The sequence below is a fragment of the Diceros bicornis genome, chromosome 12, assembly GCF_020826845.1.
Source record: "Diceros bicornis minor isolate mBicDic1 chromosome 12, mDicBic1.mat.cur, whole genome shotgun sequence".
Classification (NCBI taxonomy): domain Eukaryota; kingdom Metazoa; phylum Chordata; class Mammalia; order Perissodactyla; family Rhinocerotidae; genus Diceros; species Diceros bicornis.
The window spans coordinates 42,256,082-42,282,692 of record NC_080751.1 but is presented as its reverse complement, the minus strand read 5'-3'; the positions used below and the strand labels follow the sequence as shown (position 1 = coordinate 42,282,692).

Genomic DNA, 26,611 nt, shown 5'->3' with positions numbered 1-26,611 from the left:
AAATTACATTTTTAAGTTCAAATTAAAAGTTGTAATTATTACACTATCATTTACTTTTCTCCACATAATTCTTTCCCCTCACTGACCTAGACCCAAACCTCAGCAAGTACCACAGAGAGAGAAGAAACTGGAGTAGGTGGGATGGTAACGTCCACGGGGCAACATTTTGAAAAGAATTACTCAAAGTGTGTTCCACGGAACACAAGTTGCCCTGGATGTTACTCAGGGAAATGAATAAATAAAAATAACCATGTTCCCCTACTGTAGAGTTTGCAGGGCTATAAAGATTAATTTTATTTATTTTTTGAATAGGTAGAACATTCACAGGGTTCAAATTTAAAAGGTGAAAAAAAAAAAGTATAGATAGAAAATTCTCACCCCATTCCCCAGACACCCAGTTTCCCAGTCTTCACTCCAGTCACCAACTCCTCAGGGCACTGGTTATAAGGGCAATAGCCACTGACTACCCAGAAACTGGGAACCTAAGTATATTTCTTTCAAGTGGCTGCTATCAAATATTACCACAACCCTGATGGATTAAAAGCATAGAAACTTATTTTCTCACAGTTCCAGAGGCCAAAAGTGCGAAACCAGTATCACTGGGCCAAAATCAAGTGTCAGGAGGGCCACACTCCCTTCAGAGGCTCTAGGGGAGAATCCACTCCTTGCCTCTTCCAGCTTCTGGCGGCTGTCGGCATTCCTTGGCTTGTAGCCGTATCACTACAATCTCTGTCTCCGAGGTCCCACTGCCTCCTCCTCTTCTGTCACTGTGTCAAGTCTCCCTTTGCTTCTTTTTTATGAGGGTACATGTGATGGCATTTAGGGCCCACTGGGATAATCCAGAAGAATCCCCTCATCTCAAGATCCTTAATTTAATCATACCTGCAAAACCCCTTTTGCCATATAAGGTAACATCCACTGGTTCCAGGGATTAGGACTTGATATCTTTGAGGGGAAAGTGAGAGTTTTTTCAGCCCACCACACAAAGTCAGCAGATGAAGTCACAGCTACCCCCACTATTTCTCTACTGTATCACCTGCTGCTCTGCTCATGGACCCCATCACCCTGTGGTTGGCAGCAGCTTCCCTGTCCCCACCAGGTGATCAGTAAAAGCTGCCGCCATGATGGCCTCCACAAACCTGGAGGCTTAGAAAACCAGGAGGGTAATGGAACTTGGTAGCTCTAGAGAAGAGGAAGCTGCATTTTTTCAATATACAGTTTTAACAATACCACGTATCACTTCTCCCTGGTAATGCTCATCAAATATTCTATACGCTCCCCCATATTTCCAGCCTGTTAGGCAGAGTCAGACCAGTTCTGACCAATGAGCTATGAGCAAAATGACTCTGTCACTTCTGGGCAGAAGCACAGAAGAGTGAGTGCTAATTCTCTTCCTGCCATGGCAACCTGGAAGGCCTGCGTCCTCAATGGCTACAAGACGGTGGGCCCCTATCAGCCTAAGACCCTGAGTGTCTGTGCAGAGAAGAACAGACATTCCCCACCCCGACTCCAATTGGACATGATAGGTGAGCAACAAATACATCTTTGTTGTGTTATGCCACTGAGATTTCTAAACTGGTTGCTGTCCTAGGTAATAAACCGGTAAATGAAGTAAATAGTAAGATGCGCATTCAAAGGGACTGCAGAAGCACACAGCAGTAATAGTAATAGTTTTCTTAGATTGGCTGTGTTAAAATGTACGAGTTCTCCAGACGAAAGTACTATGTCTCTTCTCTAGCCAGACATGAGCAAGAGCACTGGACCTCGTGCCAGAAGGCCTGCTGCTGTACCCACTCTGAAGGATGACCTCACCTATCAAGCGGCAGAGTTGCATTGGTCTTCCAAGGGCTCTCCCAGCAATAAAATCCTAAGATTCTATTAAATTAAGAAGAGTAGAAATTTTAATTGTGCCAAAAACACCAGAACATTTTCTGTCTAATCATTTCCACCAGCAGCCAACGTTGTTCAGATTAAAAAGGAAGAAATCCAAATGGTGTGGAATAATCTCTCAGTAAGGGAGTTTCAAAGAGGAGACTCCTCTGTAATGAGGCCCTCTGGGCCCTTCCTGCCTACCCCCCTAGTAGATGCAATTTATCCAGAATTCCACGCTAAAGGGATGAATCAGTGAGAATCCCCAGGCATCCCTCTTTCACCCAGGATTACGCCAAGGCAATCTCCAACAACAAACACCGCTCAGCCTGCCAAAACTCCCCATGTTTCCAAATGGCACTCTTGCCAACACCACCACCAACAGCCGCTGAAAAACTGAGCACTGTTTTACTGAGCACTACAGCCAACAACTGGGTACCCCCGAAGGTTACTTTTATAAAAAGCAAATAGGAAAAAAGAACTAAAGAAGATACTGAGGGACACCATATTCCTTAAGTCCATTCTGATTTCTTTTGAGGCCCAAACATGTAGAAGTTCACGGACTCGTGGTGGATAAAAATGTTTACCACTTATTGAGGCCTTTCAGTTGGGCACTGTGCTAAGCACTTTACAGACATCATCTCATTCCATCCTTTTCAAGAACTCTATAAAGTGTGTATTTCCCCTAGTATCTCCATTTTACAGATGACAAAACTGAGGCTGAAAAGTTAAACATCTTTTCCAAGGTCACACAATTAAGAAATTGCAGTGGCATCACATAATGAAACCCAGACCTACGGGGCTTTGAGCTCTAACAAACATTTGAAAATAGTAATGATTTTTATGACAATGTTCACTGTTAATATTAAATGATATATATCAATCTCTTGGTCTCCATAGTTTATGTGTTAGAGCAGCATTTTTCAAACTGTTGGTTCTTAACCCACTAATGGATCAAAACAGACATTCTTCCAGAAATTGAATAGAAAATGTCAGAGTGCATCAAAGTATAGTTTCATGAAACTTCTGTTTCAGTTACATATAATTGTACACTAAGTTATGATGTAAAGTGTAGTATTCCTTTCTGTAGGTACTGCAGGACCTCAACCATTGCTGGCAAGCAGTAATTCGAATTACTCTGACCCCTCGTGATGGAAGGCACATCTGGGAACGACTCAGAGGTTTACAAATAGGCTCCAAAGGGGAGCAAATGCTTTTAGGGCTAACCAGTTCTACCCTTACGCCCTCCCACCCCCCTAAAAAGACTAGGACAGGACAGAGGCCATTGACCACGCTGTGTGAGGTAAAGATCAGTCTCCCTCTGGGTGCCATCTTCTCATCTTTTTCCGTCAACATTTTATTACAAAAAATTTCAAAGATGGAGCAAATTCATTAATATTTTAAATATTCTTGCTCATCACCTATTCACTCCTCTATCCATCTATTAATCTATCCTTTTTTTTTTTTGGATGCATTTTAAAGTAAATTGCAGATGTCAATGCACTTCCCTCTAAAAACTTCAGAGTGCGTATCATTAACTGGAGTTCAATATTTGTTTCATTTTTTTTCTTTTGATGCAAACGTTACATGCAATGAAATGTACAAACCTGAAGTGTACATTCATTGAGTTTTGACAAATGCATAACCTCTATACCTATCAAGGTATAGAGCATTCACATTACCCCAGAGAGTTCCCTGCCTTACTCATCTTTGTATCTCTTGCCCTCACTTCCTGAATCCATCAGACACTTAGCAAGTGCTCAAAGATGTTTGTCCAACACAATGTAAGTGACTTTGATAGAACTCAAAGGCCTGGGACAGCCACTCCAGAAGCCACAAGAAGCCTGTTGGTTCTTTTGGGACCCTTAAGGGGTAAATGGAAGCCTGCCTCAAAAATGATGCTGAATTCAGATGGACCCTTATCTTATACCATATACTAGAGTTAAGTCAAAATGGATTAAAGACCTAAATGTAAGACTTAAAACTATAAAACTCCTAGAAGGAAACGTAGGGGAAAAGTTTCATGACGTTAGACTTGGCAATGATTTCTTGGATATAACACCAAAAACACAGACTACAAAAGCAAAAATAGATAAATGGAACTACATCAAACTTAAAAACTTTTGTGCATCAAAGAACACAATCAACAGAGTGAAAAGGCAACCTACAGAACATGGGGAGATTATGTGCAAATCACATATTTGACAAAGGGTTAATATCCAGCATATATGAAGAACTACAACTCAACAACAAAAAGTCAAATAACCCAAATAAAAAGGACTCGATAGACATTTCTCAAAGATGATATACAAATGGCCAACAAGCATATGAAAAGATGCTCAACATCATTTATCATCTGAAAAATGCAAATCAAAACCATGATGAGGTATCCTCACACCCACTAGGATGACTAGTCGAAAAAAAAACAAAGTAGGGGCCGGCCCGGTGGTGCAAGCGGTTAAGTGTGCGTGCTCTGCTGCGGCGGCCCGGAGTTCGCCGGTTCAGATCCCGGGCGCGCACCAACACACTGCTTGGCAGCCATGCTGTGGTGGCGTCCCATATAAAGTGGAGGAAGATGGGCACAGATGTTAGCCCAGGGCCAGTCTTCCTCAGCAAAAAAAAAAAAAAAAAAGGATTGGCACACATTAGCACAGGGCTGATCTCCTCACAAAAAATAAATAAATAAAAACAAAGTAACAAGTATTGGTGAGGATGTGGTGAAATTGGATCCTTTGTGCACTGTTGGTGGGATTATAAAACGGTGCAGCCACTATTGAAAACAGTATGGATGTTCCTCAAAAAATTAAAACTAGAACTACCATTGATCCAGCAATCCCCCTTCTGGGTATATATCCAAAAGAATTGAAAGCAAGGTCTCAAAGAGATATTTGCACACCCATGTTCACAGCAGCACTATTCACGGTAACCGAGATGGAAGCAACCCAAATGTCCATCCATTGATGAATGAACAAAATGTGGTAATACATACAATGTAATATTATGCAGCATTACAAAGTAGGGAAATCTGTCACATGCTACAAAATGGATGAACCTTGTGGACATTATGCTAAGTGAAATAAGCCAGTCACAAAAAGACAAACACTGTATGATTCCACTTATATGAGGTATCTAAAGTAGTCAAATTCATAGAAACAGAAAGTAGAATGGTGGTTACCAGGGGCTGGGGTGAAGGAAGAAAGGGAAGTTGTAGAATTTCAGATTAGCAGAATGAAAAAGTTCTGGAAATCTATTTCATAACAATGTGAATATACCTAATGCTACTGAACTGCATACTTAAAAATGGTTAAGATGGTAAATTTTATGTTTTTTACCACAATAAAAAAAAATAATAAGGCCCAGCCCTAGGTCCTTGGAACAAGCTGATGACTGCATGAAGTAGGCTGTTTCCAACCAAGACCACTGGAACAAGACCCCACCGATTGCCATGCTCTTCTTTGTATGCGTACCACCTTGGCTTTGCATATGTATCCTCTTGGCTATTGTCTTCCCCCTCTTCTGGATTAAGGTCCTAGATTCTTAATGGACACCCTTGTTCTTTACTCATGGTATTCCCAAGACCTGTATCCTTGACAATCACCAGATATAGGACGAATTCCCCATACACTGGTAAGGTTGAACAAACCCTACCCAAATTAAATGGAAAAAGAAACCTGATTATATAAGGAAGATCCAACTAGATTATGTCACATGCTTTCCTTGTCCAGTTTTCAAAATCCAGGAATATGGCTTTGAAATGCCTTGCAAACTCTAATAATTTTTGTCTTAGTGTCTGTCTGCATTGCAGGTACCAGATATAGGATCTTCAGAGTCTTAAGTGCTGCTGCACAGCCACTGCTACACTAGATGATTTACAAATGATCATCCAACAAAAAGAACAAGAAGGCCTGATACTTATAGAGGTCAATATGACGACCCTGAAAAACTCAATACATAATTACCACCTATTAAATAGCAATGCAGATCTGGATTGATCATGTCCCCAGAAAAATAACAGTCTTTCTTCCAGCTTAGGCTGAAGATTGACCAAAGGAAGGAGACCGAGAAATGAAGCAAAACTATAAGGATCTGCAAAACGAAATGAAGCAAAAACTAAAATGATCAACAGCACCATTCCATAATATGCAGCACAAACTATTTAAGCCCCTATTGTTTTAACATCAGCTTGTTTAGATGAACGTGTTACAAGATAAGACCACAAATAAACTGATTTAACTGTAAAAAAAAACCCAACTAACCAAAAAATAGTAAGGCAGTGGTGGGATTCAAGCCGATGCTCCCAAAAAGACTGGAGCCTTAATCCAGGGCCTTAAACCTGGTCATGCTTCCCACTGGGACAAGGAAAAAAAATGGTGCTGACTCTGCCATTAATTAATTTATTGACATATTCTGTTTTATTTCAAAAGGATTTGAGGCGATTGTTCTTGCCATTTGCACCAAGCAGAACTGATTAAAACTCAATATTACAGGGACAATTAAGAAAATAAAAATATAAAAACAGCCAAACACTGAATATTTTTACTGGATAGCTGACTTGATAAAGCTGAATGTAAACATACTATTCTATAAACATTCAAACATACTATTGTATAAACATACAAATATTCTATTGTAAACATACAATAGAACAGAAAACCATCTGAAACAGTTATTACATACATGTTATATATAGCATGCACATAATACATGTATACAAATACACATACATAATTATAATAAAATTATACTAAAAACAAGTACAGTATCACAATGTATAAGAATATAAGAAAATGCTGTATGAATTCAAACCCCAATAACTCTCTTTCTTATTAAATTATCTTTTCTTAAAATTTTCTATTTTTTTCCAGTTTTATTCAGATATGATTGACATAACGTTGTATTAGTTTTAGGTGTACAACGTAATGATTTGGTATCTATCTACATTGCAAAATGATTACCACAGTAAGTTTAGTTAAGATCCATCACCTCACATAGTTACAAATTTTTCTTCTTGTGTTGAGAAGTTTTAAGATCTACTCTTTTAGCAACTTGCAAATATACAATACAATATTGTTGACTATAATCACCAGGCTGTACATTACATCTCCAGAACTTATTAATCTTATAACTGGAAGTTTGTACCTTTTGACCACCTTCACCCATTTCCCCCACCTCCCACTCCTCCTCTGGCAACCACCAAGCTGTTCTCTGCATCTGTGAGTTCAGTTTTTTTAGATTCCACATACGAGTGAGATCACACAGTGTTTATCTTTCTCTGTCTCACTTATTTCACTTAGCATAATGCCCTCAAGGTCCATCCGTGTTGTCACAAATGGCAAGATTCCCTTCTTTTTATGGCTGAATAACATTCTATTGTATATATACACCACATTTTCTTTATCCATTCATCCATCAATGGACACTTAGGTTGTTTCCAAGTCTTGGCTATTGTAAATAATCCTGCGATAAACATGGAGTGCAGATCTTTTTGAGATAATGATTTCAAATTATCTTTAAATTGGAATAGGGTTTTAAGATTCAACTTTATAGTTTTGGTGGGGAGAAAGAAAACATAAGTTCCTTAAAGATATATAATTAAAGATAAGAGAATGTGATCATTTTTCACCCAAAATAAAAATAATACGCCCTTCATTTGTATATAAACTGTAAAGTACCAGGGAGAAGACCGCAGGATCTCAAGACAGGCAATCTTTTCCCACTAGTAACTTACTGTGGAACTTTGAATAAGCTATTTAATCTCTCTTTCCGAATTTTCCTCAGTAGTTAAATGGTGATGATAATAATAGAACCTATCTCTCAGGTTGTCGTAAGAATTAAATGAAATAATAGTAAGTGCTCAATAAATTGTGGCCATAATTATGATTATTACAAACCGTTTCTGGGCTCACAGTCACACTCAAAGGAGATCAGTTTGATGCCTCCTGAGTACAAAGAGAAGGCAAGAATGAATGCTCCATCCTTGCATTCTTTCCTCTCTCAAGAACTCTGCCTATGTTCTCATACACTGCTGGTTGCACCATAAATTGGTAAAACTGCTTAAAAGAGCAATTGGCAGGATCTATCAAGCTTAATACTGCACATGAGAACCAGCCATCCACTCTAGGAATTTATCCTACACACACCCCCTCATATTTACACAATTTGTAAATACCCAAGGATAAAAAAATATATAAATGTCTATCCATAGGAGATTGACTATATAAATGTATTTCCCAAAGTTATTAGGTTGAGTCATATGAAATTTATTTTGGCAATTTTATCACTCTACCTTACACTATGTAGGCACGAAAGCGAATGAGGGACATTACTGTGCTTTGATAGGAAACATTCCTCAAGATGTACAGATGCAGAACAGTACGTATATAATGCTGTAATTGTGTGCACGAGTGTGTGTGCATGCACGCATGTGCTGGAAGGATATTCAAGAAACTGTTAACACCAGTTGCCTTCTCTGGGGAGGTTGCCTGAGAGCCTGACGCAGGATGAAAACTCACTTTTTACTTTATTCCCTTTTGTACTGATAAATGCTTTACCATGTGCACATATTATTTTTCCAATTAAAAAATTTTTTTAAGAAAAAGTAAAACATATGCCCAACTAGAAGAGCAATCACCATGATGGAGCTGTCAGCAGCTTGAGGCAACCAGCACAACCCCAGGAGTGCCACAAAAGCAAAAGTTACACCCTTCCTACCCCAAGCTTTCAGACTTAAATGTACAAGGCATTTCCAATCACATTTCTAACAGGCATGTACAGTATAATAATACAGGGTATAATAAAAATTTCCAACAAAAATGAACATCAATGTCCACCATGTTACCTAGAGTCTCTTTCATGTCCTTACAAGAGTTTTCTCTACCAAAATAAGGTAAATGGTTAAAAAAAGCAGGATTTTTTTTAGAAAACTTGCCTTTTCTTGTGCACTTTAATAAGATAATTACAGAAAAAAAATCCGTACCATTCATATCTTTTTATCTTTCAATCTTGATCAATAATGAGGCTAAATAAAAACACATTAAGCATTTACTCAAGTACCAAGCATCTTTCTATAAATTTACATGTATTAATTCATTTAATTCTCACGGCAACTGAATGCAATAGGTTTTGTTATTTTCCCCACTGATAAATGAGGAAACTGAAGCAAAGAGAAGTCACTTGCTCATGCCACACAGCTAATAAATGACAGATTAATAATAGATATTCCTTGATTATGTAATACATTGATTCCTGGCTGGGATTTACATATTTCCTTATTGCTGTAATCAGTGTATACTTACGTTCCTCACCTGCTATTATTGCATTTACTCATACCTGTGTTTGGATGGCCATTTCTTTAGGATATGTGGCAAGATAAGGATACTGATGAATAGAAATCAGGATTCCGAGGATTGCGGATTGGCTACGGAGGACTGGGCTCCCCCCTTGGAGTTTTTAAGGGGTTGCTGTTGTTTTGCTGGATCTCTTCTCCCCAGTGGACCTCCACTGGGCTGCCCTCGCTTTTTTTCACTTCCCCCTTAGCAGACAGGAACATGCAGCTCTCTCGCTTGCCTGAGTAAGCTGGGGCTCTACCTCCTACCTGCACAGCACAGTTTCTCTTCTACTGTTCCTCTGTCCTTTGTTGTGGGAACATAGGCACCAGAGCCACATTCTCCCTTTATACATAAATAGGGACTCGTGACGGTCTACAAAGGAACAACCAAGTTCTTGACTGTACATCCAAGGACTCCAACACCTGCTCTGCTGAGACAGGGAGCTACCCATTGGACATAAATCTCCATTAAAGATCAGAGTGTTGTCCGTGAAAAATCACAAGCAATTACTACAAACAACCCTTACCTTCTATGACTCCTTTTGGTATAATAATCAATTCCATTTTCAACCCAAATACATGGATTACGTGCATTTTGGTAGAACCTGAGGTAGTACATATGTTGCTAAGAACTCTGTCCTGCTAGTGTGACATAGTAGAAATGGATTCCAAAACCTAAGAAAGAAATGGTTAGGATGTTTTGGCAATGTAGTGGTTTTTGTGTTGTTTTCTTTTTTAACTTTTGAGATGAAGAATTGAGACCATTCTACATACAAAAGAAGACAGAATGGGGCCGGCCCGGTGGCGCAAGCGGTTAAGTGCGCGCGCTCCGCTGCGGCGGCCCGGGGCTCGCTGGTTCGGATCCCGGGCGCGCACCGACGCACTGCTTGGTAAGCCATGCTGTGGCGGCGTCCCATATAAAGTGGAGGAAGATGGGCACAGATGTTAGCCCAGGGCCGTCTTCCTCAGCAAAAAAAAAGAGGAGGATTGGCGGATGTTAGCTCAGGGCTGATCTCCTCACAAAAAAAAAAAAAAAGAAGACAGAATGGTACTATGAATCTCCAAGTACCCGGCCCCATCAACCATCAGCTCATAGTCCATTCTGCCACATCCACACACGTATCCACTTCCCTCCTCAGGTGTTATTTTGAAATAAATCCCAGGTGTGGGCATGCATCCCAGAAACTTTTCTTGTCCTCCCTGCCTGGTAGGTCAATCAAGTGTTCATGAAGAGAGGCAGGAAATGTCCATGGCTTCAGTCTGAGTCTCCTGAGACAGGTCAGTGCTGGCCAGGGTGATGTAGTGTCGGGAGTAAGGATGGGATGACAGTCGATTAACTTGGATGTGGTTCTAAGCCCATGGAGCACATTAATTCACTCATCATGCAATAAAGCTTATCGGTGCCTACTGTATGCCACACTCGACAGAGCCACAGAGACGTCTATCAGGATGAATTAAAGATAGAACTTGTTATAAAAGATGTTGTCACTGGAGCAAGCTGGATGAAGGGTACACCAGAATACTCTGTACTATTTTTGCAACTTCTTTGAGTATAAAATGATTTCCAAATAAAAAGTTTAAAAAAACAACAAAACAACAAAAAAAGAAGATACAACTTAGCCTAAAAAAATTTACAACTTAGTGAAAGGTAAGATATACCCTCCCAACAACAACTTTACCCACATAAACTCAAATATAAAATGTAGAAAGTGATAAATGCTGTAATCAACATACATTAAGCTCAGAAGAAAGTAAGTTTTCCTTCATTTAGGGGATTATGGAAGGCTTCTTTGAGAAAGTGGCAGTTTAATTTGTCATGGAAAGACCAGCATAAGCAAAGACCAGCATAGGCAGGAAAGTGCTGGATAAACTTGGACCAGTGAAAGCAATTACATTTAAAAAGCAAAAAAATAAAAAAGCCTAAGTGAGGTAGCAGATGATAAAGATGGAAAGGTAAATTGGAGCCTGAAGTTTATTTGATGGCAATAATCATGGGTACCATTTATTGAAATGACTGCTCTGAAGCTGGTGCCAAATATACCGTATTATATTTATAGGTACATATGTACTCAGAAAAGGAGCCAGGTTATCAAATTGTTAACAGTAGTTATTCCAGGATGAAGAGGGACATGGGCAGGTAGAGGATTATAAAGGCAGGAATCCATTTTTTACCATAAGCATCTACGAATAGTTGAATTTTTCACAATTGGAATGTATTCAAGTATTAATTACGTGATTCTTCAAATAACTTTTAAGTATATATTATTATCACTCTGCAGTGATAATAACTCTCCACATGTTGGTCATCACTATTGTATTATCCCTATTTTCTAGATGAGGAAACAAGCTCCTAAGTCAGTGGCCATGCTGGGTCTGCAGCATGGACATTTCTGCCGAGGGAGAGACTGAAAATAAGAGGTTTGGTTAGGGGACTACTAAAATATTCAAAAACAACAACAAAGGCCAGAAATCAAGCAGTGATAGTGGAAAAAGGAGAAGAGGGGCCAGGTCAGAAAAGGCACAGAAGCAGAAAAGCATCATGGTGCTCAGAGAACAGGAAGCCTCACTTGGCTGCAAAGTGAGATGTGCAGTGGGAAGAGGGGGTGATTGTAGGAATTATGGCTGGGTGTGTACACTGAAGCCTTATGGCAAAGGTGATGGGTTCTGAAAGTAAATTACAGCTTTAATGCCAAGGGGAACCCATTAAAGACTTGGCAACAGATGGATTCATTCATTCAATAAGCATTTCTTAAGAGGTTACTATGTGCCGGACATGCTGCCAGGCCCATGAGCTGGGAAGAGGCCAAGAGTACTGTGGGAATATGCATCGGGCAGGAGCTTATGGGATGACTGCAGGGTCAGGAGGCTATAACACAAGCAAGAAAAATGGAAGGCTCAAATTGGTGGGAGATGATGGGAATATAATGAAGTGGAATGAAGGCCAGAAGCCTTCAACAAGACCCTGTCAGCAGCTGGCTGTGAAGGGCACAGAGAGTCATGGCTACCAGGATGCGAGCAGATGCCTAGCACTCAGCAGACATGCATCACTGTCCCGGACCTCCCGGAGAGATGTGAGGGTCAGAGGGAACCAGGCAGAGACCCTGAGGCTGTCCCTAAACTGAAGGCAAGTGAAGAAAGGAAAACCACCCAGAAAAATCTTATTACAAGAGACTGCCACTCGGAACCATTCTCTTCATTGTCTTAACAGATGAAAAGACAGAAATAATCTTTTCAGAGCAAAATTATGTAAAGCATCTCATCAACACCATGTTTCAGTGCTCATGTTCATTACCCTCTAATTGAGGACTCTGGCTCTGGGCTGACTCTGAAGAAACCATCCGTGTTTCTGTGTGTGCCTCACCCAAGGCTCTCAAAGTCAAGGATATCAGGGTAGCTTTTCTTCACCAGAGGCTAAGGAATGTGTTTTTAGAAGACTACCTTGTTCTAGATGGACATATACAAGTGGAGAGACCCACAATCTGTGGCTCTGATCTCACTACCAAAAAACTTCCCAGAGATGAGAGCGACAGAAACCCAGATCCACCAGCACTTGCCCTCCCAGGCCACCCACATTCTCCACTCCAGGTGGGCCCCCTGCATCCTGCACGTGCAGCAATCTCTCCCAGCACCTTCGCCACTGCCGCAAATAGACACCAATTCATCTAAATGCTACGAGAAAATCAATCTCGTTGTGAGAATTAATCTGTTGCCATTCCATATATACCTACCTAGATGATCCATATAATACTCCCTTTTTATTTAATTGGCACTTCATTAATAAGAGAATTAAGAAACTAGAAGGTATATTAAGAGACCATCCTCCTCTTCAGACAAGATCAACTTATAAAAAGTCATCCCAATTCTTTTCCTTAATAGCATTTTATCATTTTGATATCAAAATAGTTTTTACCTACAGAGCCACGCAGGAAATAAATTTCAAAAGAATGACATTTTTAAAAGTGAGATATTTCATGCTAATATCATTATTTGCTATTTTCTAACTACAGGTGAATAATCTGTCCAGAGCTCAACTTGAGTTATTTTTTCTTAATAACTGTGTACCAGATACTCACATGCAAACATCAGAACATAAATGATACTTCTTCACCCACAAAGCTCCCAACGTACACGTAAAAACAAAAGATTTAATCAATTACAGGTTATTTTAAAATATCCAGAGGTAGGGTCTTATTGAAACAAGCAGCTAAGTGTTCTATTCTACAGTCATAGAATACAAAACATTCACAGTACTAAAAGCAGCAATACTCAACTTCCAGAAATGAGTTACCAACTCCCAACTATCAGCAGATAAAAGTTGAATTCACGATGGTGTCACACAAGGCTCCGATCACGCCACTCCCCACCTTGCACCATCTGCTCCAAGCAATGGAAAGCCCTCTCAGGCCTCTTGCCTTTGTACATCTATCCCCCATTCTTGGCTAACAGCAACCAGGCCTTCAAGTCTGAGCTCAAGCATCACCACCCTTGGAAAGTCTCACCTCAGGTTCCTAGCATGGCTGGGTTTCTCCCATATCCCCCTAACCAGCCAATGTTTATCTCTAGCATAGCACATATCACCTTGTGTCATGGTTGTACATTTATCTGTGTCTCCACAGCTAGGGGGCAAAGGAGGGTGTGTCTACCTTTTTAAAAGTCACTGTAGTGCTTAATCATGACACTTAACAGGTATTCAGTAAATATGTTGTTTGAAGAAATGAATGGTATAATAAGTTTTACCATTAGTGAGTTCAGCTATTTTATCAGTCTCATGAAACATTTAGGACAAAATGATGTATTCGTTGTGTTGATTTAAAAAAATTATAAACATAATGCATTACAATCATACAATTACTTCATATCACACACAAAAATTAATGAGCTGGAGGGTAGTCCTAAACATAAAAACTAAAACCATAAAGATTTTAGAAGAAAACATAGGAATCATCTTTGCGACCTGGCAGTGAGCAAACTTTCTTACGCAGGACACAAAAAGCAGTCATCATGAAAGAAAACATCAAAATTAAAAACCTCAGTACAGCAAAAGACACCATTAAGAAAATAAATAGGCAAGCCAGAGACAAGACGAAAATTTTCACAAAACATTTATCTGACAAAGGACTGGTATCCAGGATGTATCAAGAACTCCTAAAACTCAATAATAAAGACAAAAAGCCCAATTTTTAAAAGAACAGACTAAGTATTTGGACAAACACTTCCCATAATAAGATATATAAAAGGCCAAGAAGTACACGAAGAAGATGATCAACACTCTCATCTTCAGGGAACTGCAAATTAAAACCACAATGAGATATCACTACACACCCAACAGAATAGCTAAAATTAACAAGATTGCTGACACCGAACATCGGCAAGGGTGTGAACTGAAACTCTTGTATGCTGTGGGTAGGCGTAAGAATGGTACAGCCACTCTGGGAAAAGGTGCGGCAGTGGCCCCAATGCCCTAGATGGATTTTTGATGTGCCCAAACACGCTACAGTCAATGAGTTAAAAATTTCCTGTGTGTTTTCATTAGAGCAAATTTTGTATGACTTAGAAACAGAACAACTAAAGAGGAGAGGGGAAAAGAAAGAAGAATCAGGAAAATAATAAAGATCAAAAAATAAATAATAAAAAGAACACAAAGATACAAAAAAGAGAACAAAACTAAAACCTGGTTCCATGAAAAGATTAATAAAATCTCGCCCCTGGTATTATTCAGCAAGAAGAAGAAAGAAAGATGGCAATGAAAAGCAGTGTGGAGAACAGTGAACCCAGAAGCAGGTCCACATACTCACAGAGATGAGACACACAGAAGATGAAGCTCTCCAGACCAGTGCGGTAAATACTGGACTATTCTATAGCACTGGAGAAACTATTATCAATATGAAAAAGATAAAATTATATTCCTCACATCATAAATAATATTAGGTAGATTCAAGACCAAATTTGAAAGGTAAAAGTCAAATTTTCATACATATATTTTTTAAACTATAATAAAATATAAAAGAATCCTTATGATCTTGGAGATATGGGATGTGTTCTTTAACAATAATACACATAAACCATAAAGGAACATATTGATAAATTTATCTATGTAAAAATGAACAACTTCTGTACACCAAAAAACACTGTAAGCAAAGACAAGCCACCTGGAAGAAGAAATTTGCAATGCACATAATTCACAGAAATCAGTACCCAGGATGTACAATCATTAAGAAAAAAAATCAGAAAAATGAGGAATGAATATGAACACACAGGTCACAAAGAGGAAATCCATATGGCAAGAAATTATATGAAAAGATGCTCAACTTCACTAGTAATCAGTAAAATGCAAATTAAAATCAGTGAGATACCATAAATTCCCACTAGAATAGCCAAAATTAAAGGGACTGACAATATTTAATGTAAGTGAGGACGAGAAGCAACTGAAACTCATACACTGCTGGTGGGAGTATAAAATGGTACAACCATTGTGGAAAACAGTTTGTCAGTATCTTAAAAATTAAACATATATCTACCCTATGATCCAGCAAATCCACTCCTAGGTATTTACTCAAGAGGAAAAAACTGTCTACAAAAACACTTGTAGACAAATGTTCACAACAGGTTTATTCATTACTAAACAAGAAGCAATTCAAATGCCCATCAACTGTGAACTGATCAACAAACTGTGGTATATTCTTATAATGGAACACTACAAAAAGGAATGAACTTTTCTCAAAAAGTTAAACATAGAGTTACCATATGACCCAGCAATTCCATTCCTAGGTATCTACTCAAAAGAAATGAAAACATATGTTCACACAAAAACTTGTACACAAATGTTCATAGCAACATTATTCATAAAAGCCAAAAAGTGGAAACAATCCAAATGTCCATCAACTGACGAATAATAAACAAAATGTGGCATAATCATACAATAGATTATTATTCAACCATAAAGAGGAACGAGGTACTGACACATGCTACAACATGGATGAAGCTTGAAAACATCCAAGTGAAAGAAGCCAGACACAAAAGGCTCATACTGTGTAATTGCATTTAGATGACGTGTCCAGAACAGGCAAATCTGTACAGATAGAAAGTAAATTAGAGGTTGTCAGAGGATAGGAGGAGGGGGAAACCGGGAGTGACTGCTAAGAGGTAGGAGGTTTCTTTTTGCGGTGATGAAATGTTCTGGAACTGTGGTGATGGTTGCATGATATAGTGAATACAGTAAAAACCATCAAACTGTACACTTTAAAATGGTGAATTTTAAATTACATCTAAATTTTTTTGTTATGTGAATTACATCTAAATTTTTTAAAAAAAGAATGAACCACTGACACAAATAACACATGGATGAATCTTTTAAAACATTATGCTGATGAAAAGAAGCCAGACATAAAAAAGTACATCCTATACAACTCTAGTCATGTTAAATTCTAGAACAGGCAAAACTAAGTACAGTGACAGAAACTGGTGGCTAAGGCAATAAGGCATAGGGAAACTTCTTTGGGGTGAAAGAAATGTTCTATATCCTGACTGCGATGGTAATCACACAGATATATACATTTGTCACATGTCAATCAAACTGTATACTTAATAATGGTGTACTTCATTTTATGTGAATTCTATCTCAATAAAATTGATGTTAAAAGAAAAAAACATGAGATATTGTTTCAAACCCACCAGATTAGCAAAAGTTTTAAAAGTCTGACAACACGTAGAAATGGCAAGGATTGAGCAACGGGACTCTTCTTCACCCCACTGGAGAGAGAATACATCAGTACAAGTACTCTGGAGAGCTATTAACATCTAGGAGAGATGTGCATACCTTTCAACATAGCAACTCCAGTCCTAGGCAGGTACCTTAAAGAAATTCTCCTAGGTGTGCACTGAGACGTGAACAAAACTATTCACTGCAGCTCTACAGTAATAGCAAAATTTCCACTGACAGAAGAACAAATAAATCAATGCTTACTACATTACAGTTAAAATGAAAGGCTACAGCTATAGATATCAACAGGCACAAAACTCAAAAACATAAAGTTGAGCTAAAAAGACAAACTGCAGATTCCATTGATGATACCATTTATAAAAATAGTTTAAAATATGCAAAACAACCCTATATTTTATGCATAGATACATATGTGCACATATAAGCATATATTAAAAGCATTTTAAAATGCATGGAAACAGCATCAAAGTCAGGAGTGTGGCTATTTCTATGGAAAAGAAAGGGATTTCAACGGGAAAAAGGCACCCAGTACTCTTCAACTGTATTTTTTATATTTTATTTCTTAAGTTGGGTGGTAAGTACACAGGTGTTCATTGTACTATATAATCTATACTTTTTTACATGCCTGAAAGACTTTATAATGGTTTTCATGCATAATTTCCTCTTTTTTGTAAAATATGTGTTTCTTTTATTTCAGAGATTGATTTGTTCTGCTTCTTAAGTTTTTGGTAGTTGTCTTGAAGGAAAACACATTTTGATTGGCATAAGGAATTCTACATTTTTTTTTAATGCTTTATTTTCAGTAGTCTCACATTTAAAAAAAATCCTCAGAACATTCACTGTAATGCCTTAAAGCTCCAACATTTAAATAAATTATACAGATTGAGAACTGGGGACAATTTGTGTTAAAAGTCCATTGTATATTGTACTGTTAACTAGTAAAACTTAATTTTTATCTTTATAAAGACTGAAAAATTCTGCTCTTTCCTTAGTTGTTCTTAAATGACATGTTCAAAATGTTCAAAAATAACTATCAATTAAATTCAGTGGTCTTTAATTTGGTTCTTGAGATGAGAGACAAAGTTCCCCACACATCATCTACACACCCAAAGAAGCGGTGCTGTTCCACAGAAAGCACTGGAGTTTCAGCCAAACAGACGAGCTCTGGAAGCAGACCCGTGCTGATTCCCAGCTCTCTTACGTTCTGTGAGCTATAGCACGTCACCTGACTTCTCCACCGCCTTAGCTGTAACCTGACATACTAACAATTTCAGAGGGCTTTGTCTAAATAAGGCAATTCATGTGTTGCTAGCATATAGCGGGGAACTCCGTAATATTTATTTCACTTACTCCCATTCACACACACAAGGAAATACACACATATGCGAAGATGCTCACAAGATGACACGCAGACTAGCCATACTGCTTCACAAAGGTTCCTTTAAAGTGACAAAAAGGGAAATGCTTCCGTATTCTCCAAAACATATTACATCCTATCATGTAACCATACGACCATATCCCTGGTGATCACAAAGGAATGCACATTATCAGTAAACGAATAAAAGGGTGGATAAAACCCCGTCATCAAGTGTACTATGAAGAAGCATTTTATAAAAGCCAAAAGCTTACTGTTGTCTTTCAGGCATTTTGGTATTGTTATTTAGGGTTTAAATGCTTCCTTGGCATCCCGTCCCCTTCCTATAAAGGTAAAGGTACTTAACATGTCACTCAGGGAGCTGCTGACCAACCTGATGCCCCCACCCTGACTGTCCTCATCTCCTAACACTTCGTGACACTATCTTGACTTACTGACCTATAGCAATGCTGTCCCCCAAAACCATCCCTGCAGCTCTTGTTTGCCTCTAGCTCACTTCACCACAGTGGTCCCCAAACTTTTTGCTCATGTGACCCCTGAAAGAAATTAGAAAAACTATATATCCCCCTAGGACATTTTTATTTTGACACTTGACAATTTTTAAGTTAAAATAGTTGCAAAGCATGCAAATTCTGGCATGTTGTACATATTGACATTTTAAAAATGAAACTGATACTTCACTTTGTAAAACTATCTAATGAATCCAAATATTATAGTGTTTTGATACAACCCATCAACTCTCATTAAAAAAATACACTAACAAACGCTTCTTTAACAGAATCATACATTGTTAACTGTTTCTCATAAAACTTCTATTTCCATTCCACGTCTCCCAAATAATTTTGCTCTAATGTAATATATCTTTTTTTTTTAATTTTTTTTTAAATTTATTTTTCCCCCAAAGCCCCAGTAGATAGTTGTGTGTTATAGCTGCACGTCCTTCTAGTTGCTGTATGTGGGACACGGCCTCAGCATGGCCGGAGAAGCAGTGCCTCGGTGCGCGCCCAGGATCCGAACCCAGGCCGCCAGTAGCAGAGCACGCACACTTAACCGCTAAGCCACGGGGCCGGCCCTAATGTAATATATCTTTATGCTTGAAAAATTTAAACTTCCTATCATACTTCTCTGTATGTATCTTTGTATAACAAAAATATATGCTTATACCTAATTTTCTTAATTTCCTGTGAATCCATTATTTAATTTCCTATAATCTGTGTTAATTTTATTTAACTGCATCTTATAATTAAATTTTATTTGAACTGTATCTTTTAATGAAATGGATAGTTTTTTCCCTTTCAGTTAGTTCGTGCCTTTTTAGCAGTTGGATATTTTACATCCAAATTAATAAATGAATATTTCTTCTTGGTAGAATGACATAGATTCAGCATCATTTCTACTCCTATTCCTATTTTTGTTTTTACAGATAAAAGGGCTGAGAATCCTTATTTACTTGAATAAGTAGAGGAAAATGGAAGGAGGCATATTATAGGAATGTTATTCAATTCTTTTACCTCCTTCCAAGTATATGCAAAAAATATCACATCGTGATCTATTATCATCTATTATCAAAAATTCTTTTTACACCTAGGTAGCATTTCTATAGAGAAGGTTTGAATAAAATTATGATGAAACCATCAGACTAGTTCAAATTAAGGGACATCTACAAAACAAATGGCCTAAAGTCTCCAAAAACATCAACGTTAAATAACATCCTCAGTGTGATCATTGCATTGTTAGATGGGAAAATGTCCTTGTTTTTACAAGACACGTGTTTAAGTACTTAGAGATGAAGTGTTAAGATGTTTGCAACCAACTCTCAAATTTTTCAGCCAAGTAATAATAACAATTATAGATAGATAAATAGAAAAAATGAGGCAAAATAATAATAACTATGATGATGCTGATAGAACAAATAAGGCAAAAGCTTCACATTTGGTGAATCTAGGTGAAAGACATAAGGCTGTTCATTGTACTATTCTTGCAACTTTCCTATAGATTTGACAATTATAAAATTAAAAATTGGAAAAAATTCTGTTTTTAATGATCTATCTGCTGTGAAACCAATTATGTTCTTCAAATTTGTTAAAAGTAAAAGTTGACAATCAACTAACTTGCAAAAGGATTTGCTGCCCATCCTTAGAGTCATTCACTGTCTCACTTCCTGGGAGGTACTGCATAAAAAAACACTTAGACCAAGACTCATCTTTGAACCACCAGTTTTAAATCTGGTAATATTAGAAAGGGTTGGGATATTAAAGTATTTCAATACTTCTTTGTCAATATAACATTTTTAATTAAATATTTGTATCTTATCATGTGCTTTAAATATATTTTCACCAAAACCTTGGAACTGCACATTATTCAGCTTGTGGAAAAGGCCCACCATGTAACTGAATTTGCAAAGTCAATCTTCACTGTCAAACCAATCATTCAAATCAGATGTACTTTCTTAAGGAATAGATTGATTTATTTTTTTCAATTCAAATGATGTGTAAATACATTTCCAGAACTATGACAACCTTCTCACTATTGAATTCTAAGACAAACAGAGGGAAAGAGGGAGAGAAGGAAGATAGAAGGGAGGGAGAGAGACGGAAAGAGAGGGAGAGGGAGAAAGGGAAGGAGGGAGAGAGAGAGAATTGAAAAAATATATATATACATATATATATAGGACAACTAATTTTTATATCTGTTTCTGCATTCAATAGGTTGTGCTATGTTGTTCTAAAGTATATGAAGAGAATTTAGCCTCATGAAAATACATAGTTGGAAATGGGAAGAGTACTTTTACAGCCTTTTCTGATAATTGTGGACATACTTTTTTGATACTACACCAAAACTCAAAAAGTGGTAGTTTCTTAAAGATTAGCTGCAATGTGGGAAAAAATAATATCACTGAACTTTTGGTATTCAGTTACATTAAAATCCATTGGTCCCTCTGACACTCAGTGGATCTTTCGCCCAAGTGTGGTTTTGTAACATCAGATATTGGTCATTTAGGATGTATTGGTTACTGAATTATGCAGATCTTCCAAATGTTAACACATTTAATTCTATAATATTTTAAAAATCACATTTATTAATATCACCACCAATCTCATCAAAAATGTTAAGTATTGGGAAACTGGTAAGCACAGTGGCAGATTCAAGTTTTCTGAAAGTCTAATTTTTATTTGAAAGCTCTAATTTTATCATTGGCAACAAATATTGTCTGTTGATTTTCTTGAGGTGACAGACTCACCTCGTTCATTTATGAGCAAATGTCTGCTATATACTCAAGTCTGAATAACCATAGTTTGTCAGTCATTCTTTCAAATAAAAATATTTCATGAAAAAAAGCCACTAGTTCAGCTTGTAACTCATCCAATTGCACAAGTATTTTCCCTTGAGATAGCCACAGTATTTCTTTTTTTTTTTTAATTTTATTTATTTATTTTTTCCCCCCAAAGCCCCAGTAGATAGTTGTATGTCATAGCTGCACATCCTTGTAGTTGCTGTATGTGGGACACGGCCTCAGCATGGCCGAAGAAGCGGTGTGTCGGTGCACGCCTGGGATCCGAACTCGGGCCGCCAGCAGTGGAGCGCACGCACTTAACCGCTAAGCCACGGGGCCGGCCCCAACACAGTATTTCAACATACAGTAGAAGTGCTTTCTGCAACTTCCCATTTCATCACATAAAATATTTAAAAATATATATTTAAGAGTCAAAATATAATACTTTTGACTACTTTGGCAAGGGTATTCTTAGGTGAAAAAATTTTTTTTTAATTATGACTACGTGGTGGTGGAGAATACAACCACTACTAACACAGTTTGGTGCCACTGCCACTTCCACTATGTTCTTGTGCCTGGCATTCAGGGAATGCAGTGTAGGCTTAAGGGACGCTGCACCGGAAGCCCTTCCACAACACCCCAGGCTGCCCCAGCTCTACTCCTACACCTGTGCTCCCTTCTACAGCGGCACCATCTCACTTTCTCATCATCAATGACTCCCTGGCTCTTCGTCCCACTATACAGGAAGCTACTGGAGGGCAAGGGCTGTCTTGGTTACACCTCAAGGCCGACTGAGTTATACTGTATACTAATAAATATGACTCACTTCCTTTTTTGAAACGTACTTCCCATTTTATTTCCTACAAAATCATAAACTTTTAATAATATGCTACAAAAATGCAGTCCCTGATTTAATAGGACCTGTCTTGTGAATCCCAGTTTTGATCATCCATGCCTTCTCCAGCCCCCTCCCAGACACCAATTCAGAGTAAATTGGTAAATCTAAACCTAAATCTGCAATCTGACAACAGCCAAGACTTGGAGGCAACCTAAGTGCCCATCAACCGATGGATGGATAAAGAAGATGTCGTATATAAATATATACAACGGAATACTACTCAGCCATACAAAAAGACAATATCTTGCCATTTGCGACAACATGGGTGGACCTTGAGGGTATTAGGCTAAGCGAAGTAAGTCAGGCAGAGAAAGACAATTACCATACGACTTCAGTCCTATGTGGAAGATAAACAAACAACACATAGATAGAGAGAACAGACTGGTGGTTACCAAAGGGGAAGGGGGTGGGGAGAAGGCAAAAGGGGTGAAGGGGCACATGTGTACAGTGACGGATAGAAACTAGGCTTTCGGTGGTGAACACAATGCAATTTATACAGAAGTCGAAATATAATGATGTACACCTGAAATTTATATAAAGTTATAAACCAATGTGATCTCAATTAAACATAAATAAATCTGTAATCTGAAATTAATACAGTCCCTAACTTATAAATACTTGATTTCCCACACCAACCATAAATACTAATGAAAAGTCTCTGCTCTACCAGAACTCCTGTGATTGAATAAAAAGCTCTGGTTAGGGGAAGTACTTTGGGAAAACAGAACAATCTGTGAGTTAGCGTGGGCCTCACTGAGATTCAAGGGCAACATTTGGCATCAGGCTGGTTAGAAGACAAGAATCAGCATCATCCTCCATCCTCGATCCTGGATCCTCAATAACATCAGTACTATTACAGTCCTTATTTAACAAACGAGGAAACTCAGGCTTAGAGAAGGAATGTGTCTGAGGGTGGACAGCTGGACAGGCCCAGATCTGTGACAAGACCATTCTAGACCAGGAGTTGGTAAACTTTTTCTGTGAAGGGGCAGGTAATAAATGTTTTAGGCTTTGCAGGCCATATAGTTTCTGTTGCAACTATTCAACTCTGCCCAAGTATCGAGAAAGCTGCCACCGACAATATGTAAACGAATGAGCGTGGCTGTGCTCCAATAAAACTCTATTTATGGACACTGAAATTTGAATGTCAGATAATTTTCAGTCATAAAACAGTATTCTTCTTTTGATTTTCTTTTTCATCATTTAAAAATGCAAAAACCAGGGCCAGCCAGGTGGCGCAAGCGGTTAAGTGCGCACGCTCCGCTGCGGTGAATGGTTGGGATCCCGGGCGCGCACCGATGCACTGCTTGTCTGTGGCGGCATCCCATATAAAGTGGAGGAAGATGGGCATGGATGTTAGCCCAGGGCCAGTCTTCCTCAGCAAAAAAAGAGGAGGACTGGCAGATGTTAGTGCAGGGCCGATCTTCCTCACAAAAAAAAAGGGGGGGGGAAGAAAGAAAAACAAAAAAATAAAAATGTAAAAACCATTCTTAGCTCAGGGGCTGTACAAAACCAAGCAGTAGGCCTGAGTTGTCTGCAGGCCATAGTTTGCCCACCCCTGCTCTAGACCACCACCAGTCCTGCAACAGAGGGTGTGGGAGACAGCAGAGACCCTTGTCATACAATGATGGCAGGGGTAAACCTGGCCGATTACAACAGTTATCTTTACCCAGAAAATGAAAAAGGAAACCCTGCCACCACAACCTGGACCAACATGGCCGTCAGCTAGCTGGACCCAGGACTCAAAGAAGCCCTTTGAGTGTCGAAGTGAAACGGTGGTCCTAACTGGCCTCAGTGGCTCTCAGACCCCTTTAGTCTGTCCTCCACACTGGGGCCAGAGTGACCTTTTAAAATTAAGTCAAATTATGTCTTCTGCTCAAAACCCACATTCAGATGCAAATCCAAAGTCCTTACCATGTTATCTTTTATAAAAGAAGACTATCGAAAATAAATCCTTTTAGTTGGTGCATCCACAAGGCCCTACAAGATCTACACTTCCCCACTTTCACCCTCAATTCCCTATCACTCTGCTTCCTTGCTGTTCCTCCAATAGACCAAGGGCACACTCACCTCAGGGGTTTGCACTTACTGTGCTCTATGCTTGGAACTCTCTGGCCCAGAAAGCTTCATGCTGTCTCCTACATCCTCCCCAGTCCTTGTTCAGACATATTCACCTTATCAGAGTGGCCTTTCCTGACCACGGCTCACACTTACTCTGTAAACCCCTTATCCTGCTTTATTTCTTTTTTTTTTTTTGGTGAGGAAGATTACCCCTGAGCTAACATCCATTGCCAATCCTCCTCTTTCTGCTGAGGAAGATTGGCCCTGGACTAACATTCGTGCCTATCTTCCTCCACTTTATATGTGGGATGCCTGCCACAGCATGGCTTGATAAGCAGTGTTTAGGTCCGTGCCCGGGATCTGAACCTGCAAACCCTGGGCCACCAAAGAGGAGCACGCAAACTTAACCACTACGCCATCAGGCTGGCCCCTATTTCTTTATAGCACTATCACCATCTGTTATATATTTATTTATTAGAATAGATGGTTCTTGAGGGCAGGGACTCTGTTTCGTTCACTGCCATTTCCCCAGCACCTGGAACAGTCCCAGATACATAGCAGTCACTCAATAAATGTTTGTTGAATTTAATGAATGGAGAGCCACAAAACCAATTTGCAATTGATTTCTGAAAATACGACATGTTCATAAGTAGAAGACAACTTATAAATACACACTCTCCTATCAAAAATGAAAATGCTATTGTATTTGCATGGTTCTTTCACATGTATAATTCATTTAAAATATATATTGAGTGCCTACCTATGTGCAAGGCATTGAGCTATGTGTTGTGAAACTCAGAATTTCTGTTCTCAAAGAACTTCTAGACTAAAAGGGAGCTAAGACATACTCACAAGGAACCTCAAGAAAAGACAGACAGTGAGAAGGGGCCTAAGATGGAAAGACCAAGAGGTAAGTTTAGCTTCCTCTTGAGGGCTCCGTCTTCATTCTCTCCTTGACCCTTCTGTGTGATATCCCCACTTAAAAGGACCAGAGTATAAAAGGTATGAGTATTAAGGATGACCTTGTTCTTGCATTTTTTAAATGTAAGATGTGACTTTGGAAGGGATGGATATGTTTATGGCATAGACTGTAGAGATGGTTTCACTGGTGTGTACTTATCTCCAAACTTATTAACTCGTATGCAGTAAATTATGTACAGCATTTTGTATGTCAATTATACCTCCATAAAGTGGTTTTAAAAAGAAGTAAAAAAAAGGCCCAGAGTAGGGCATTGAATTAACTCTCCAGGGTGGTCTCCTGACTCTGAGTTCTGGATTCTTTCCACCAAAATCTTTTCCTTTTGACATTTTTTTGCGTAAGAAAGTCAGAGGATTGTCTCAATTACATACTTCCCTTTGCCAGTAGAGTCAAAAGTTGAGGAGTCCTTGCTACTCGCAGGCTAAGAAAATCATTAAATATACATAACTATTCCCACACACTCCAATAGAACCCACCAGTTCATGAACAAATTAATTAATTTAAACACAGATGCGTTGCCTGTTGCTTTGTCTGATTCACCTGCTCAGCCAAAATGCCTGGGTCCCTTTCTTAGCCATTCTTGGGCTCCAGCCTTCTAACATATTTTATATTCCTTCAAACACACCACCAGAACATAATGCTTAAAACAGTACTGATGGTGATGGTTGAACAACTCTGTGAATATACTAAAAGTCGCTGAATTGTGCACTTTATTTATTTTTATTTTTTTGTGAGGAAGATCAGCCTTGAGCTAACATCCATGCTAATCCTCCTCTTTTTGCTGAGGAAGACTGGCTCTGAGCTAATGTCTATTGCCAATCCTCCTCCTTTTTTTTTCCCCCTAATGCCCCAGTAGATAGTTGTATGTCATAGTTGCACATCCTTCTAGTTGCTGTATGTGGGATGCGGCCTCAGCATGGCCAGAGAAGCGGTGCGTCGGTGTGCGCCTGGGATCCCAACCCAGGCTGCCAGTAGCGGAGCGCACGCACTTACCCACTAAGCCATGGGGCCGGCCCTGAATTGTGCACTTTAAAAGGTGAGTTCTATGATATGTGAATTATACCCCAATAAAGCTGTTATGTTTTTTAAAAGGAGATTATTTCTAAAT

General features: G+C 38.7%; 1 protein-coding gene across 1 annotated transcript in view; it reads right to left on the bottom strand.

Moving 5' to 3' along the window:
* Positions 1-26,611, bottom strand: part of KCNG3 (potassium voltage-gated channel modifier subfamily G member 3) — a 38,625-nt gene that overhangs the window by 2,042 nt on the left and 9,972 nt on the right. The gene's annotated exons all lie outside the window — the stretch shown is intronic.